The sequence below is a fragment of the Cucurbita pepo genome, chromosome 3 (genome assembly GCF_057944985.1).
Source record: "Cucurbita pepo subsp. pepo isolate OVF chromosome 3, ASM5794498v1, whole genome shotgun sequence".
Lineage (NCBI taxonomy): Eukaryota > Viridiplantae > Streptophyta > Magnoliopsida > Cucurbitales > Cucurbitaceae > Cucurbita > Cucurbita pepo.
In genome coordinates, this window is record NC_141800.1 from 11,037,590 (window position 1) to 11,056,455 (window position 18,866).

Here is an 18,866-nt window from a genome sequence, read left to right on the forward strand (position 1 = left end):
ACACATCGTTGGGGTCCATCCCGAGCAGGCTCCCTCACTCCTTCACACCAATGCTGAGTGTCGCTTCTCCATCACTACCATTAAGAGGCCGTCGCTGCGAAGACGGACGTCGAATGGGTGATGAGGGCCACAAAGGCATCGGTTGACGAGCCAATTCAACTGAAGGAGAAGTGAGTGTTCGCTCAAATCAGTGAAAGAGGCAAGCAGCAAGAGCACTGGCGATGGGTCCTCGACACAGGGGCGACAAACCATATGATCAGGGCCAAGTCTGCGTTCTCCGAGCTTGACTCGGGGATTCGAGGATGGTTAAGTTTGGCAACGGCTCTGTTGTCGAGATCGAAGGGTGCGGCACCATCCTGTTCATCGGCAAGGGAAGCGAGCAACGCCGTTGGAGCTTGTGCATGGCAATATCTACGGGCCCATCAAGCTGGCAACCCTATACAGCAGCACCTAACGACGCCCTACTCCCCCAGCAGAATGGGATGGTGGAGCGCAAAAATCAGACAATCGTTGGGACAGCAAGGTCATTGCTGATGACGGCTGGGATGCCCGAGAGGTTCTGGGGAAAGGCGGTAATGACGATCGTCTACCTCCTCAATCGGTCGCCAACGCGAAGCCTCGACAAGAAGATGCCACACAAGGCCTGGTACAACAAGAAAAGCCAGTGGTACGTCATCTCCAAGTGTTCGGCTGCGTCACATACATGAAGGACGCGCGTCCCCACCTCGCCAAGCTCGATCCTAGAGGGTTGAAGGTTGTCTTCATCGGCTACAAATCCAGAAGCAAGGCGTACAAGTTCTATTATCCTGCGGAGGGGCGAGCTCACGTGTCGCGTGACGTCATCTTTGACCAGACCAACAACTTGGACTGGCGGCGCGCGAACTCGAAGATTGGAGTTCAAACAGTAAGGTAGATTGTTAGATAAATCCCTATTGTTTAGTTAAACCTTTTCTATTTTGTTGTTAAAGTGATCCCTATTTCTTAGATTAAGCCATACAAATTAAGTGAGTGGAATAGCACATAGAGAGGGAGGTCATTAATTCAGTTGTCATTTTCTTTTCTATTTTTAGGATATGGTGTTATTTTAAATATGCTAATAAAATGACAAACAAAATCCGGTCTTCAGTGCACACTTTCTCTCTCTATTAGTTTTTCGTTATTTTCTTTCTTCCAACAAATTTCCTTCGGCCTTTTTATTTCGTCGATGATTTCCTTGCGATTGACAGAAGTCAACAAGTGTACGATCCGATAGAGGTGGCGAGTATATTTCGACGACTTTCATGGAGTACTGTGATTAGTAAGGCTTGGCGATTTCTAACTGCACTGTACACCCCTCAACAAAATGGTGTGGCCGGAGAAAGAACCGGACCATTCTCGACATGGTTCGCTCAATGCTCAAGAGCAAACGGATGCCGAAGGAATTTTGGGCAGAAGTCGTGCAATGCGCCATTTACATACAAAATCGATTTCCACATGCGAAGTTAGATGATAAATACCACAAGAGGCTTGGAGCGCACAAAAGCCTACAATCTCTCATCTCAAAGTGTTCGGTAGTGTGGCTTATGCTCACGTACCGGATCAATGAAGAACGAAGCTCGAAGACAAAACCAAAAGGTAATCTTTATTGGATATGATGAGAAGACAAAATTGATGGTGTTAATATAACACATGCGGAAGCAATTTGGATCTTAGGCACTTTTAGAACATCAATTATAGTATATAACTAGCATGTTCATAAGTATTAAAACTTAATTAGTTTAGATACTAACCTTTTGTAGTTCAAACTCCTTTTTCCTCACGAACCGATTTCGAACCACCACTAGTGTCTTCTCCACTATCCTCCGGCCTTAGAACGGGATTGTGGAATCCGGTGAGTGACTAAACTTGGGAGGGATTTTGTAAATGTGAAAAGAGTGTTTGTGAGAAGTTTTTCTCAAGGTTTTCCACCAAGAAGAAGAATACCTTCCATGTACCATGATCACTCTATTTAAAGAGTCATGTTTGCATGTTCATGCAAATTTGGGATCACCAAATTTTGACACTCAAAATTCCACTCAAACTTGTGGGGTTTATTTGACAAACATGCAAGTTTGGTTAAACCAAATTTTGACACCTCAAAATTCCACTAACATGGATTTTTCCATTAAATGAAGTCAACATTTTGACTTTCTTCATTTTAATTCAACAATTAATTTGAATAATGAATTTCAAATTAAAGTTACATTAAATGATTAATTAAACTATTTAATTAATATTTAATATTAATTCAAATGCCAATCCCAATCAATTCCGACACATAATTGATTAAGATATTTAAATTTTATTTAAATATCTCAGATTCTCTCCTTTTGTTTAATTCGTAAATAAAACAAAATGCGGTTAAATATATCGTATATATGTAGCGCATATTCCCTAATTTGAATTCGAACACTTCGAATTCACTCGTCACACTGTTCTATGGTTTAGTCTGATATGAGCTAGCAGATGGACCTAATGGACCTATAGATCATGGGGTCCAATGATCCAAGATTAATCGGCTAAACTCATTAACCTTGTTAACCAACATTCGTTAACTACTAGGACACTCCACTATAGCCTAGTAGTTGCACTCCCCTCACTATAGATATATTTCTGTCCATTTGATATAACCATGATTAGTAAGTCGATCCTTCATAGGTTGTTCGTAACTAGAGTTGGGTCAATTTACCGTTTTACCCCTAAAGTTACTTCTTGTTCCTTATGTCTCACTGATCCTCTAATGAACAATTGGTTTGTGGTCCAACCAGTAAACCGAATCTCTCTCAGGCCAATGAGAGGGTGGGGCCCCTTGTTCAAGACCTGGAGTCAGTGCTTAAGGGAACTACCTTTCTTCTATCCCTAAAAGTGGGTAGGAGTGAATTTCATCTTGCACCCCACGTCCCCAGCCATTCACCCAGTCTTACCCCTGAAATGGGAGGCCTATTGAGTCGGCGAACTAGAGCCACTCTCACCCATGCAAATCTAAGGATAATTCCGAATAAACAGGAGTTCATGGTTAGCTCAGGATTAAAACCGAGTTACCTAGGTTATCGAATGAAAAGAAAATCAGTCTCAGCAGTAAACGACATTATAAAGTGAGAGTGGTTTTCTTCATGGTCCGATCTTATGCAATACTCATTGCATAGAACGCCCCCACTCACATGTCTCCACATGTACAATTTAGTGATCACATTGTTTATATCATATACAAAAGTGAGCCGCATCCATAGTGTCCCCAGAATAAGGTACTCAGCCATATCCTTATACTATAGATCATTTTGACTATATACTTGAACTTGATTCACTCTTATGTCTCTACATATAGTTCAAGTAATCATACTATAGCCAGAGTGTTCTTAGTTTATTGGATTTAGATTAATGATCGTAAAGTTCACTTTATTCAATAACAATCTTTACTGAATAAATAACAATAATAGCTTTATTGAAAATAGAATATGTTTTTGTTTACAAACTATGAGTTTTAGGACATAAAACCCAACAAAAATGATACAAACTACTTGACCCGATTAGCAAGATGGTGATAGTGAGTCGCGATGTGCAAGTAAATGAAACAAGCGAATGGGACTGGAACAATTCGACGGAAGTCAATATCGAAGTTGGAGAATCATCAGTCGCTGCACCAACAAGTGCATCAATAGACTCAAAAATTTCCGATGATGAAGGTGAACCATGACAACCCAAAATGCGAAGTTTGCAAGATTTGTATGACTCAACAAATGAGATACACCTTGTATGTCTTCTGGAAGATGCTGAAAATATTAGCTTTGAAGAGGCGGTGCGAGACACGAAGTGGCAAACTGCCATGGATGAGGAGATTAAAGCGATTCATCACAACAACAAATGGAAAGTGATAGAATTACCGGAAAGAAGTTAGCTCATAGGCGTGAAGTGGGTATTCAAGAAAAAGATGAATGCTCAAGGCAAGATTGAGCGATACAAGGTGCGACTTGTTGCAAAGGGATGCAAACAAAAGGCGGGAATCGACTATGACAAAGTGTTTGCTCCCGTCGCTAGAATGGAGACAATCCGATTGCTCATTTTTCAAGCAGCTCAATTCAAATGGATGTCTAGTTAGCATTCTTGAATGGTGTGCTTGAAGAAGAAGTATACCTCGAACAACCTCCCGGATACATGAAAATTGGAGAAGAGAAGAAGATACTTAAATTGAAGAAGACACTTTACGAGTTGAAACAAGCACCGCGAGCATGGAATACTCGTATCGAATCATACTTCAATGAGAACGGGTACAAGCAATGTCCCCACGAACATTCACTTTACACAAAGAAGAGTGAAGGTAATGTGATACCTGTCACGCTTTATGTCGATGACCTCTTCTTCTCAAGCAACAATGATGAAATGATAGAATAGTTCAAAAGCACAATGACACGAGAATTTGACATGACAGACTTGGGCTTGTTGAAGTTTTTATATCACAGGAGAAATATGAAAAGAAAATTTTGAAGAAGTACAAGATGGAAAATTGCAACCCGGTATCAACACCAATGGAACCAAGCGCAAAACTCTTAAAGTACGATGAAGGAGAACGAGTACATGCAAATAGGTACCGGAGCCTGGTCGGAAGCCTTCGCTATCTTACATGCACAAGGCCAAATCTTCCATAAGGGTCGGCATAATAAGCCAGTTCATGGAGGAGCGATTTTTTCACATTGGAAGGCGTTGAAGCGAGTCCTACGATACATCCAAGGAACGGTATTACTTAGGTTACTCTACCCAAAAACAGAAGATTACAAGTTAGTCAGTTACTCTGACAGGGATTGGTGTGGAGACATAGACGATCGGAAAAGTACATCGGGTTATGTATTCTTCATGGGCAACACAACATTTACTTGGCTTTCAAAGAAACAACCGATCGTGGCACTCTCGACATGTGAAGCTGAGTGATAAGTGAGGAATCAATACAAGGGGAATAAGATTCGAATTACCTTGTTGATCGAATAACTCAAGGCAAGAACATTGTTTGAGATTCGAATCACTCCACAAGCAAGATCGATCATGTCTAGCTTGAATGATTCTTGTTCATCAAATATCTCAAACACTTGTTTAAGATTCGAATCACTCCACAAGCAAGATTGATCATATCGAGCTTGAATGATTCTACATGCAACCTAAACTACATAGAATTGCAAAGAAACTTAGTCATTGGCTAAAGAAAAGCACAAATGTTTCTTTTAATATATTTTCCAAGTCTCTTACAAATACAACATACATGGCTTTATATAGCCTCAAATGAAACTATTAAAGGCATTCCAAGAGTTGTAACATTCATACTTAATGGCCATAATTAACCATTATGTAATTGTAACCTAAAGTAAATAAAAAGTCTTAAAATACATTAATGAAATACAATAACTCTAAATTACTCTAAATTGTAATCCACCCAAAATTTAAAACATGAAACTTCATTCTTCTTCAATGTGGCATCAATTGAAATATCTTTTGATAATTTCAACAGTATTTTGTTCACATCTTCATTGAAGCATATTGTATGATTGATGTCTCTTGGTTCATATCATTCTCCACTTCTTCAAGAGGATTCGTCCTCGAATCTATTTGTGAAACTTTGCTGCAAAAATAAGATATGGAAATACAAAGGACCTCACAACAATCTCTCACGTGTATAAACTCAAGGATTTTCTAAGAAAATCTCTGTTTGCACTCATTTACACAAAAGAAGCTCTCATTTTCACCTCTCAAAATTTTAAATAGAGAAAATATTGAATTTTGAATTATGGGTCGATTTAAAACTAAAAAGATAAAGATAAAGATAAATAAAAATCAAATTGTGAAGAAACGCAAAGGAAACATATATTCGATCTTGAGCCTGAAGCTCTGATACCAAATGATAAGATAAGGAATCACTATAAGAGAAATAAGATTCAGATTACCTTGTTGATCGAATATCTCAAGGCAAGAACTTTGTTTGAGATTCGAATCACTCCACAAGCAAAATCGATCATGTCTAGCTTAAATGATTCTTGTTGATCAAATATCTCAACGCAAGAACACTTGATTGAGTCGAATCACTCCACAAGCAAGATTGATCATGTTGAGCTTGAATGATTCTACATGTAACCTAAACTACATGGAATTGCAAAGAAACTTAGTCATTGGCTAAAGAAGAGCACAAATGTTTCTTTTAATATATTTTTCAAGTCTCTTACAAATACAACATACATGGCTTTATATAGCCTCAAAATGAAACTATTAAAGGCATTCCAAGAGTTAACATTCATACTTAATGGCCATAATTAACCATTATGTAATTGTAACCTAAAGTAAATAAAAAGTCTTAAAATACATTAATGAAATACAATAACTCTAAATTACTCTAAATTGTAATCCACCCAAAATTTAAAACATGAAACTTCATTCTTCTTCAATGTGGAATCAATTGAAATATCTTTTGATAATTTAAACAATATTTTCTTCACATCTTCATTGAAGCATATTGTATGATTGATGTCTCTCGGTTCAAATCACTAAGTATGTAGCAACATCTTGGTGTGTGTGCTACGCAATATGGCTTAGAAATTTGTTGAGTAGATGGAGCTAAAGCAATGAGGTGCAACCGTAATATAAGTTGACAACAAATCAGTAATTGAGTTAGCCAAGAACCCAGTAAACCATGAAAGAAGCAAATACATTGATGCTCAATTTCATTTTATTTGAGATCATGTGAAGGAAGAAAACGTAGAATTGCTGCATGTGGCAAGTCAGGATCAAGTTGCCGACATCTTTACAAAACTGCTACCGAAAGTACTCTTTGACAAATAAAAAAAGATTATTGGCATGACAGATGGCAGGAGCATTTAAGTTTATGGGGGAGTTTGTGGAAGAAATTTAAATGAAAAGGGTAGTTTTAGTTTTTGTTAATTTTAGTAAGGTTTGAAACTCAGTCCTTGAACGGAGAGGCCAAAAGGAAAATTGGAAGGCCAATAACTATTTCAGGAATAGTGGGAATTATTTCCGAAATAGTGGGTAATAACTATTTCAGGAATAGTGGGAATTATTTGTGGAATAGTGGGTTAGAAAATGATGGCAGGAATAGTGGGAATCATTTTTAGCTTTTATAAAACCTATAATTTAGTTTGTTTTCCCATTTAAAAAAAAGAGCAAGAAGAGCAAGTAGAGAAAGTAGAGAGAGAAATTGTCTCATCTAAGTACAATGTAATAGAAAAGGATTTTTTAGAATTCCTTGTCTCCTTGTCTCTCCCCTCTCGACATCTCCTTCATAGTTTGATGAGTGTTATTTTAACAAATTAGTATCAGAGTGAGTTTTTATTTCAACATGAACTGTGGTGTATTGTCAAACATTGTAGTTGAGAAATTTTTTTAGTGAAGTGACAAGAAGTGAACTAAAGCCAGTAACTCTCTACGTAGACAACAAATCTGTGATTGCACTGATGAAGAATCTTGTATTTCAGGGACGCAGCAAACACATTGAAACTCGCTCAACTTCATCCGTGAGTGTGTTGAGAAGAGACAAATCGTTGTGAAATTCGTATGCACAAGAGAGAAATGTGCGGATATTCTAACCAAGGCCCTAACAAGGTTAAGTTTGTAGAGATGCAGGAATTGCTGGGAGTGAAGAATCTTGAACAAAGTTAAGTTTACGGAGGAGATTGTGAGCTTATAAACTTGACTTAGTAGAATAAGTCACTAACTTATGGTGTAACTTCAGGAGAATTGTTAGTAGATTTATTAGAATATGTTACTAACTTATGAAACAACTATAGGAGAATTGGTAGTAGTTGACAAATTGTAGGCCAAATTTTGTGCTTGTGGACTAAGTTTTAGACTTTAATGAGGAAGATCTTATTCGTTATTAACTTTTGGAGAAAGCTTAAGAAGCAAGTTAGTGTTTTCTCCCTTAAAAATACTCATGAGATGTATGTTTTTTTCACAACAACAAGAGAATTGAAAGCAAAATGCTTAAGGTTTCTTTCCTTCAAAAGATCTCTCCCCTCAAGTTGTTCCATTGCTTCCTTTACTTGTTTCGACATATTTCGATGGTGGATCATATCGAACATTATAGGGAACTGAATAAGAGAAAAGTGAAGAATAAGTGTCTTCTCCCTCGTATAGGGAAGAAACATTCTCCCTCGTATAGGGAAGAAACAGTGTTTTTCAAGATAGGCCTATGGTTAGGTATCATCAAATCAAGATCAGAGACGGGGATGTACCCAAGACCACGTTTAGATACAGTCATTAGGAATCCCTGGTCATGAATTTTAGACTCATCAATGCCCTTGTCATGTTCATGGAGTTGATGAACTGACTGTTCAAGGGGTGCCTGAAACGTTTGTTATCACGTTCATAAATGACATCCTTGTGTATTCGAAACGATCCAGGAAGTCCTCTAGAAAGTCTTGACAATTTTGAGGGAGAACAAGTTGTATGCCAAATTCTCCAAATGCAAATTTTGGTTACGAAAGGTCTCATTTTTAGGACATTGATGACTCGTGAAGATATATAGTAAATGGTGTAAAGTTCACACAAGTATACAATGTCACATGTAGAAAGTAACAAGTAAATTATAGATTCCACATCGAACCTATTTTCTAGTAACTTTTGTGGTTGAAAATTAAGGGAGTTTTAAGTGTCATTCAAATGTGTGTTCATGAGTTTATGCTATAAAAAAGCATAGAGCAACGAGAAAATCAATAATAATGAGGAAGGTTCGACTAGTAGAACTTAAATAGATAAGTTGTAGAACCTTGTGGTGGACTTCAACTCCTTTTAATAGATTCCAAGTCCTCTTCTGACGTCATGTGTGGTGATTACTTTCATAACCAATTTGTAACTTCTATTAACAAGGCTCTACAAGAGAAAATATTTCAAACCTTCAATTACCTTTAAGTATCGTGGCAACAGAATTAGAGTATTAAAGAGAATTGTTTGATCTCTCTTCTTTCAAATAACACAATAATTGTGTATGTAGAGTAGCCTACTCAACAAACATGTAAATCACTAATAATTTTTTTTTAATAAACTAAAATCACATCGTCAACATGCTTTAACTATATAAAACTCTCCTGCCTTTGCCATAAGGTTTAGCTCTCCATAAAAAAACTTATTTAAGTAGAGAAATCAACATCTTAAGCATGAAAAATTAGTAGAATAAGAAAAGAGAGTTGTCAAGTTTTGTTGTTGTTCTTCAATGGAAGTTCCACGCCTTTGAGCTCTCTCGTCCACCTCTTTGCCTTAATCTATCTTTTCTTATTCTTCCTTCCCTTTCTGCTGTCATCAGCGACTGAATTAGGGTTCTTCTGCCTCCTTCTCTTTGGTTATCGCAGCATCCTCTGTTCTTGTCTTTCCATTTTTCCTCTTTGGTGGCTACCCTCTTTTTAGAAAATATTTACTATTTTATAGTGTTTCTTTCTTCCCGTTTAGGGTTGAGGAGGGATAATTCATCCACCTAGGAAACATCTAATTGGTAGTCAAGCCACGTGACCTTTTGATTTAGATTAAAATTTTCACGTCATCTCTGAAAAATTTACTTCGGCATCAAGGTCGACAATTTGTACAAACATGTCATCGCTAGCAAGGTTGTTTCCAGATAAGCTACAACATCATGGTTCAACGTAAAAGTTCTTAAATTTCACCAAACAACTCACTTAAATGTACCATTAAACTCTATTTATTTAAATTGATCCTCTCTTCATGTGGAAGGACAATCGACTATTTCATTCTTACTAATTAGAATAAATAGAGCAATTAATGAGAAAATGGTGATTATGAATGCAAAATTAAATTTAAAAGAGCTCGGTATAACTCTACTCCTAGAGAGTTATCAGACACACAGTGTCAAAGGATGGAGTTTTAGTAGGCTTTGCAAAGGTCAAAGCAGTCACTAAGTGGGTCGTTCAACTACAGATACTAATGTATGTAGTTTCTTGGGCTTGGCAGGGTACTATAGGTATCTTATATAAGATTTTTCCATTATAGCCTCATCACTGATGTATTTGACTAGGAAGGGCGTTCCGTTTGTGCAGATTGAGGCATGTGAAGCGAGTTTCCAAGATTTGAAACACAGGTTTGTGAGTAAGTGCTTAGTATACCAACAGGTGAAGACACCAAGAAAGAGAACGTCAGGATTGTTGCAACCTTTGAGCGTGCTGGAGTGGAAAAGAGAGAACATAGCTATAGACTTTATTGTAAGTCTATCCAGAATGTTGAAATGGTAAACAATGATATGGGTGGTCGTCGATAGATTGACCAAGTCGACACACTTTCTACGTAGTAAGGTCACCTACACGGAGAATAATTGGGGATAGTAAGACATGAGAGAAATTGTTAGATTGCATGGAGTTTGAGTGTCTATTGTATTGGATCGGGACCCACGTTTTGTGTTGGTATTTTGGCATAGCCTTCAGAAAGTGTTAGGTACCCAACTTGATTTCAATTGTTCCTTCCAAGTCATGTTCTTGAATCTTTCCTCGAGTCAATTGTGTAAACTTGGTTGCAATTTTTAGATCTTAGTTGGAATAATTTATGTTTAAGTTTAGAAAATAAAATATCGAGATTAACCGGTGTATTCTATAAATTTATGATTTGAGATTAGAAATTAAATATCAAAATTATCCACTTGTTTATCTCAATGTCTTACCACTCTCAATGTCTTACCACTCTTCCCATTTTGACTTTAGGAAAAATGTTAGATAATCCTTAAAAAATTAAATATAAAAAATAGCTCAGTGTTCTATTGTTCTAGTTGGTTAGGGTGCAAAATTAGATTAAAAAAAAAAAAAAAAAAGAATAGAAAAATTCAAAAGGAATTTGCCCAAATCCAAGTTTAAAGCTTGGAAAGCGACGTTAGAAACCGAACCTGAGCTTTAGAGGTAGTGCCTAGACAACAGGTTCTTCTAACGAACCTGAGCTTTAGAGATAGTGCCTAGACAACAGGTTCGGAGCAAAACTTGTGATAGACTTCGATAAAATCCAATAGCCTTCAGACAATCTATTTTCGAAACAACAGAATCATAGACACACCAAATCGAACCCAATAACCTTCGCCCTAGATCTTCCCGACTCAAAGCCCAACCCAACCAGACCTGGTGACTCGACCTACGCGCATCTAAATTGCGTGACCTGCCCAAACCCGCACGCCCAACCAGACGTTGAGACCTATGCCTCTTCCGAGCGGCGACTTGGCTCGACTTCTTGCCACTTTAACAACTTAGTCAATTCGATTAGCCATTTTTAGCCCACTCCACTATTTTAGACCTCTTTCCTATCATTTCTAACCCTACGAGAGTGGATTTTGGCATTTCAGATGCATTTAAGATAAATACGACCACTGTTTGGCCAATTTAAAATGTTCTTAGCTTAATTAGAGGTTTAATTATGAAGATTAGGTAGATTAAATCGCTCAAACATATTTTAACTCGATGTTGTAAACAAACGTAAGTTGACTTGAATTTCAAGTGCAAATCCGGACTAGCTCCACGGATAAATTACTGACTTTAAGTTAAGTTACTCAGATAAGCGACCTTAGTGTTTGTTTGGTTGGATGATTTGATTATTATATGAACGACACATGCACTGTGTCTCTACACGTAACATATTTATCGTTGTATGACGTGTACTATCTTACATTTACGCTATGTTATGCTATGTTGTAGAGCTCCATTATGTTAGGCTATGTCATGTTATGTTGTGCCATGTTGTAAATTATACTATAATATGTTCATGTCATAATATGGAGGTATATTATATTATCAATGACACATGATACGCAACCTTCTATCTACACTAATTATGAAAGATGCGATAAGTATAATTATGTAAAATCTATATTCAAGTTATATCATGAATGAAAGGAGGTACAATTTGTATCTTAAACATATACAATGATTCTAAGATATGGAGATCTCATGCATTTATATGTGGTATGTGCATCAAGATATTTCTCCGTTATGATTAGTAAGGATGTGTACCTTACGATATTTATGTTTGTCATGATATCATGTGGGTTCTTACCCTCCTTGTTGTTCACAGTGCTAGCGTGCGCTAGCTCGATGAACCAAGCTTGGGGTACGTATACGCTCACTTGGTGGGTCCATGGGCATTGCGTGGCCCGTGTGTAGGAAGTACTGCACGTCCAACCCTACCTGAACTTGAAAGCGGAGCCCAAAGCCATGTTATGATATTTTTAAAAGAATAAGTCCCACCATGATTGCTTGTGTAGGCATTTATGACCTCAACCTTGGGGTTACTAAGTTTTCTTGAAATACTAAAGCTACGTGTTATTCTTATTTTTAGGTGAAGGTAAGGTACCCTTGCATGGATGACATCAACGCTGTGGAAGCCATGGAATCGAAGCTAGGGTAGATGAATTCATGTTGTTTTTATGGCCCTTCGTTAGTTTAGGCACTTCAAGAGATGAGACAGTAGGTTGCTTTTTGGCACTTTAAGAAACGAGATGTTACCAAGATAAATAGAATAGCCGAATGTAGAACGATGAGTATCTCGACATGTTATGGTCAAGTACTATAGGGCGCGAACAAGAGATCGATAGAGAGTAGAATTAGAGAAAGGAGAACCATAAACAGTCAGGTGTTGAGAAACAACCATGAGGGTGTGGACTAATTTGCTATCGAGCAACTGAGCACGAGTAAGAATATCTTGAGCTATTTTAACTGAATAATAAAAGGAGCATTAAGAGTGGATGAAGCTTCAAGACCAAGAAAGTAACTGAGAGAACCCAAATCCTTGGTACCAAACTCAAAATGAAACTTGCGAGTAAAGCTGTCAAGAAGAGATGAGTTGTTGTCGGTAACAATAATGTCATTTTGTTGTAAAGCTTGAATTTCTTCATCCATGACAGCGACCCAAGCAGGATTCATAGCCGCAGATTCGAATCCTTTTGGCTCAGTGGATGCAAGAAGAGCAAAAAGAAGTCAAGATGAGCCAAAATACCAAGATTTGCTAGATTATGAATCTTGAAGATACAAACTTTGGCTCGAATTATCATAGGATGAGAGCCCAAAGAAGAAGAGGAATCAGTAGTAGGTACAATAGAGGCAAGATCAAAAGTCGAGGGTAGCAAAGAGAAACCTACAAGAAAAGTAACAACCTGCACAAACTCATCCACAAGGTCAGAACAATATCAGATGGGGATGAACTTGATCGAGGAATGTGCAGTGAAGAAGTGGTAAGGGGGATAAATCAATATGGTAAATATGCGGTTACAAGAAATTTGAAAAATGAAGAGAGGAAAAAGGTTGGGTCTAGGAGCTAGCGGCGGCAGAAAGTGAATTTCATCAAATTGAGTGTGGCGGGTGATGCATAACTTAGTGTGATGGTGTTAATATAACACATGCGGAAGCAATTTGGATCTTAGACACTCTAAGTACAACAATTATAGTAAATTAGCAAGCATGTTCAAAAGCATTAAAATTCAATGAGTTTGAATATTAATCTTTTGTAGTTCAAATTCTTTTTTCCTCACGAATGGTTTTGAACCATCACTAGTGTCTTCTCCACTATTCTCTGGTCTTAGAACGAGATTGTGGAATCCAGTGAGTGACTAAACTTGGAAGGGATTTAGTATATATGAAGAGAGAGTATGTGAGAGTTTTTCTCAAGGTTTTTTCGAGAAGTTCCATGTACCTTGATCACTCTATTTATAGAATCATATTTGCATATTCATGCAAATTGGAGATCACTAAATTTTGACACTCAAAATTCCACTCAAATGTTTGGGATTATGTGGCAAGCATGCAAGTTTGAGTTAACCAAATTTTGACGCTCAAAATTCCACTCAAATTTGTGGGGTTTATTTGGCAAGCATGCAAGTTTGGTTAAACCAAATTTTGATACCTCAAAATTTCACTCCCTCAACATAGATTCTTCGATTAAGTGAAGTCAACATTTTGACTTTCTTCATTTTAATTCAACAATTAATTTGAATAATTAATTTCGATTTAAAGTAATATTAAATTATTAATTAAATTATATAATTAATATTTAATATTAATTCAAATGTCAATCCCAATCAATTCCGACAAATATTTATTAAAATATTTAAATCTTATTTAAATATCTTCGATCTCTCTTTTTGTTTAATTCGTAAATAAAACAAAAATGTGGTTAAACATATCGTATATATGTAGCACATAGTCTCTAATTTGAATTCGAACACTTCGAACTCACTCGTCACACTATTCTATGGTTTAGTCCGATATGTAGCGCATATTTTCTCGCTCATGTTTTCTAAAATATTTTCCTCACACATGACTCGAGGCCCTTACATACGTCGACGTTGTCTGCAGTGCCTGAATTTTTTACAGCTCACTTGTTCGCTGAAATAGAACAAGTGCCCCACAATCGCTTTTCTACTACTCCAAGAGTGCGATTGTGACAAGTGGTATCAGAGTCAAGTCAGCTCTTTGGAAAGCATTACACAAACATGTCCGTTACAAAATAACTGACAAGTCCCAGGCTGATCAATTAGCTAAAATCGAAAAACAATTACGCTACATGAGTGACATTCCTGATGGAATAAACCTTTTGGATGGAATCTTGCATGAATGAGATTGCCGCTAAAGCTGAAAGAATCGATGAGATGATAGACCACCTTGAGGCAATGCCTGTCCGCGAATTACTGACTAGGGTCGAGGCCCTATAAGACAAGGCCAAAAATGCTGGTGGCTTCAAGCATAGGGATAACTCGACGAGCTTGGTTGCCCAAACAGAAGAACGTGTCGAAGCCTTAGACAATGCCCAAAAAGGGATCATTCATATGGTCTCAGATGTTCATCTTCTTCCTTTCAATAATCTAATCCATAGGATCGCCGTCAAACTTTCTTCTTCCAATTATCTTCTTTGAAAAAGCCAACTTATCCCTCTCCTGATAGTCAAGACATGTTGGGCTATGTTGATGGAACTATGGTTCCACCACCTTGCTTTGAACCAGAAACCTCCTCAACACTTAACACAAAATATTTGGCATGAAAAGCAGTCGATCAACGACTTCTCTGTCTCCTACTCTCTTCTCTCATCGAGGAAGGCATTCTTATTGTCGTTGGTCTCTCCACTGCACGTGACATTTGGCTCGCGTTGGTAACTACGTTCAACCATCATTTGAAAGCTCGTGAACTGAGACTCAAGGATGATTTGCAGCTTGGTAACTACGTTCAACCATTATTTGAAAGCTCGTGAACTGAGACTCAAGGATGACTTGCAGCTGATGAAACGTGACACCAAACATGTTGCTGAGTATGCTCGTACCTTCAAAACAATTTGTGACCAACTTCATGCCATTGGTAGACCTGTTGAGGACATTGATAAAGTGTACTGGTTCCTTTGTGACTCAGCACCAATTTTTCAACTTTTTCTACTGCTCAACTGGTTCTCACCCCTCTCCCCTATTTTACAGATTTAGTCTCAAAAGCTGAAAGTTTCGAGTTGTTCTAGCGCTCTCCTTAGTTTTCTGACTCCACTCCTAGGACATTCACAGCCATTAATCGCGGTCGCACCCATTGAAGTCACCATGCTTCCTCTAGCAACCAGCGAGGTTGTTCTTATTCCCACAAAAATAACTCTTCCAACCGAGGACAAACCAACTCAGGTCACGGTTGTCGACCATCTCGTTGTGAAATATGTCGAATGGAGGGCCATTATGCTAACCGCTGCAACCAACGGTACATTCGGCCTTGCTGAAGCCCTTTGTAGTACTTGGCAGCTTGCGAAGGCTTCCGCAAGGTGAGCATTTTGTAGTTTTTGACAGCTTGCGAAAAGTCATTGATTGCTTTATTCCCGCAATGAAAGTAGGTCATCTAACGAATTAGATCTTATTTAATGTGATCTTTGGGGTCCTTCCCCAATCAAAACCAATTCGGGTTTTGTAATACCCGAGCCTCAATTGAAAGTTTAAAATCTAAGTTTACCTTAAAAGTCGATCTTTCTCAATTTTATTGAAGGTCTAAGAGACCAAAATCCGAGATGAGGCAGAAGAGAAAAATGATGAGGAATAAAAGAACTTAAGAAAAATATAAAGAAAAATGATAGAAAGTTAAAAGAAAAATGTAGAAAATTAGAAGGATGGTCAAGGTTAATCCCCGGAGGTAATTTGGTCATTATACCCTCCTCTTTAGTAACATACGAATAAAAGAGAAAAAAAAAATAAAGGGGAAAAGGAAGAGAAGGAAAAATGGCGGAGAGAAAAGAATATAAATAGTGAGAGAGAAAAATCTAGAGAGAGAAGGAAAGTTATAGAGAGGGAGGTAACCGCAGCTCCGGCCACGAGGAGTCCGGTTCTGGCCGAGCCTTCTTCATGAAATCTTCACAGAACTTATAGGGGAACATTCTTAACTTTTAGATCGTCCAAAACTATCAAGAAACGAGAAAAAATATAAAGGTAAAGTTCTTGAATCCAGATTCTCGAAATTGCTTCAGATCGGTGAGATATAATAAGAGTTAGAGCCTGAAATTTGAGTATGTTAATCTACAGAGGATTATGCTCAAAATCTGTGAAGGAAGTTGTAATCGATTCAGATCAGAAATGGGAGTTCCCGCATTCGTCAAAGAGGTAGGTATTAATGTTTCTTGCCATTTTCGGACTAAGGTAATTATCCCGTGGATTAGAAATAAATTACAAGAAAAATACCTGATGAATATACGCTCTACAAATCTCGTGAAGGAACCATGTTGATCCGAGTTAGGTAGAACGAAATGTGAAAATGCAAAGAAAATGGAAAAAAGTAATCTAATGCTGGAAATCGCAGGAGAAAGAAGGAGGAGGCTGCGCTTCGCCGGAGAAGAAGGGCCACGTGTCAATCGTCCATTGGAGAAGAAAAAATCAAAGAAATACTTCGCATCGGGCGGGATTCGAAGGCCGGCGGCCCGCTACTCGAGTTCGCGACCCGATGACCCGCGCGCAACCCGGACCACCGACCCGGCTTCTCGTTGCCACGCGTCAGCGTAAAAGAATTCGAATTTCCAGCGCGTCCTTCCGGTTTCGAACCGACGACCTCGACCTCGGCTGACCGTTCAGCGGGTGCCACGTGGCAACACCTCAGCGCGCGTCTTCCTCCCTCATGCGCGTCCGTACGCGCGCGTGGCCGTGCGCGTGTAGCACCTTCCCAGGCGCGTGTGAGCGCGTGAGGTGCTGTTTTCAGCCCGTTCAATTTCTGTTTGCCCGATTTCCCTCCCGATTCCAACTCTAACCCTATTTTTATATGGAATAGGGTTTAAATGAGAAAATTCAGTATTTGTGGACACTCTATTGGTATAGAAATGCTCAACGAAGAACACGTGTCAATCGGGTAAGTCACCACACGGAACTTTAGGAAGAAATACTTGTAGGAGTCGCTTGGTTATGCATGCATGCTAGTTTAATTACCTTCGGTGGTAGCCTTCCATGATTGAATGTATGTAATTTGGTTGTTAAGAGTATGGGTGTATTATGTGAAGTATTTTGAGAATTATCTGAGTGTTGCAATAATGTTTTAAGCTTCCGCTTTATATGTATATGTTTAAGGAAGACGGAAACTTGTGATCTCTGCGCTCCGGGAGTTGATGGATGTTATCGCCCCGTTGAGCATGTATGTTTACTTTGCATAAATTGTGTATGATGATGCTGGATGATAGTTGTGTGCACACTCAGTTAATTTCCATGACTCACATTTATGATTAAGTCTAGGGATATGTGGTTAGAGTAACAAGACACTAAGGTATAAGACCTAACATTCCCCAGTAGGCTAACAGGCCACCACGGCATACGAGCCACCTCTAGAGTACCCTTAGGCTACTTGTGTGTGGATGGTGATATAGCTTCGTGGGGGGACCAACGGGTTCCTGATCAGGACTCGAGTGCTCGATAGCCGTTTAGTATGGGAAACAGGATACCCACGTCGTAATTGACTGTTTAGCTGGATGGAATAGGGGAGGTAGCCCTCCCAAATACAGGGGGATTACCATGGGACTAGGGGGTTGCAGCTCACTTCCTAGACAAGACCCCAAGTAATCTCATACCCATGCCGAGGTAGCCACTCGCAAGGCACCAGTCCAACACAGGTTAGCATAAAAGGAACTCTAGGGGTATAAGTAGAAGGTCTAAGAACCAAAGAAGCCCAAAGGGGGCAAGTCCCAAGGGGGAAGCCCTAATGAGCTAAGACCAGAATCAGATGTTCTAAAGCCAAAGGAAAGTCCGTGGTTGGTTGTTAAGTTTAGGGTGTGACGAGAGCCTACAAGTAGGTGGCTTACTGAGTATAATTTTTATACTCATTCCTTTCTACTCTTTTTTTTAGGTACCGGTCGAGGTGGAGGAGCGTTCGAGAGCTGTGCGGTCACAGAGGGGGTCGTTCCGGAGCGTCAGTCCCTTGTCGGTCTATTAGAGTCTTTTGTATTTTCCTTTGTATTTGTAATTCCTTTCGCAATAATTTCGAAACAAATCTTCTCTCTCTTGTTTTAATCAAATGGAGTTTTTATCTTTTACTTTGCTTTTCTTTTCTTTTATTTTCTTTTTGTTTGTTTTCGATTTCGTCTTTTGGTTCACGGTCTGATTTTCGAAGCCTCGAAAATCGGGTCTTGACAGGTTTTCTTTACTATGTTATTTTTAATGATGATTATTCTCGATTCAATTCGCTTTATCCTTTGAAATTTAAATATGATTGCTTTGATATTTTTCTTCAATTTACAAAATTTGTGAATAAAATAATATTGTGATTGTTTCAAGGTTTTTCAAAGTAATGAACGTGCCGAATTAAGAAAGTTTAGGTGACCGTACCTTTTACCTTTTTTGTATTCGATGGCGGATTCAACTTTTGTGGTTCACTACAAGTTCAAAAATAACGATCTAG

General features: G+C 38.4%; 1 long non-coding RNA gene across 1 annotated transcript; it reads left to right on the plus strand.

Annotated features, from left to right (window-relative positions):
• Positions 1 to 16,808: 16,808 nt before the first annotated feature.
• On the plus strand, positions 16,809 to 18,505 carry LOC111795880 (uncharacterized). Its single transcript, XR_015420265.1, has 2 exons — positions 16,809 to 17,170; positions 17,253 to 18,505. It is a non-coding gene; the product is annotated as an uncharacterized LOC111795880 (long non-coding RNA).
• The last annotated feature ends 361 nt before the right edge of the window (positions 18,506 to 18,866 follow it).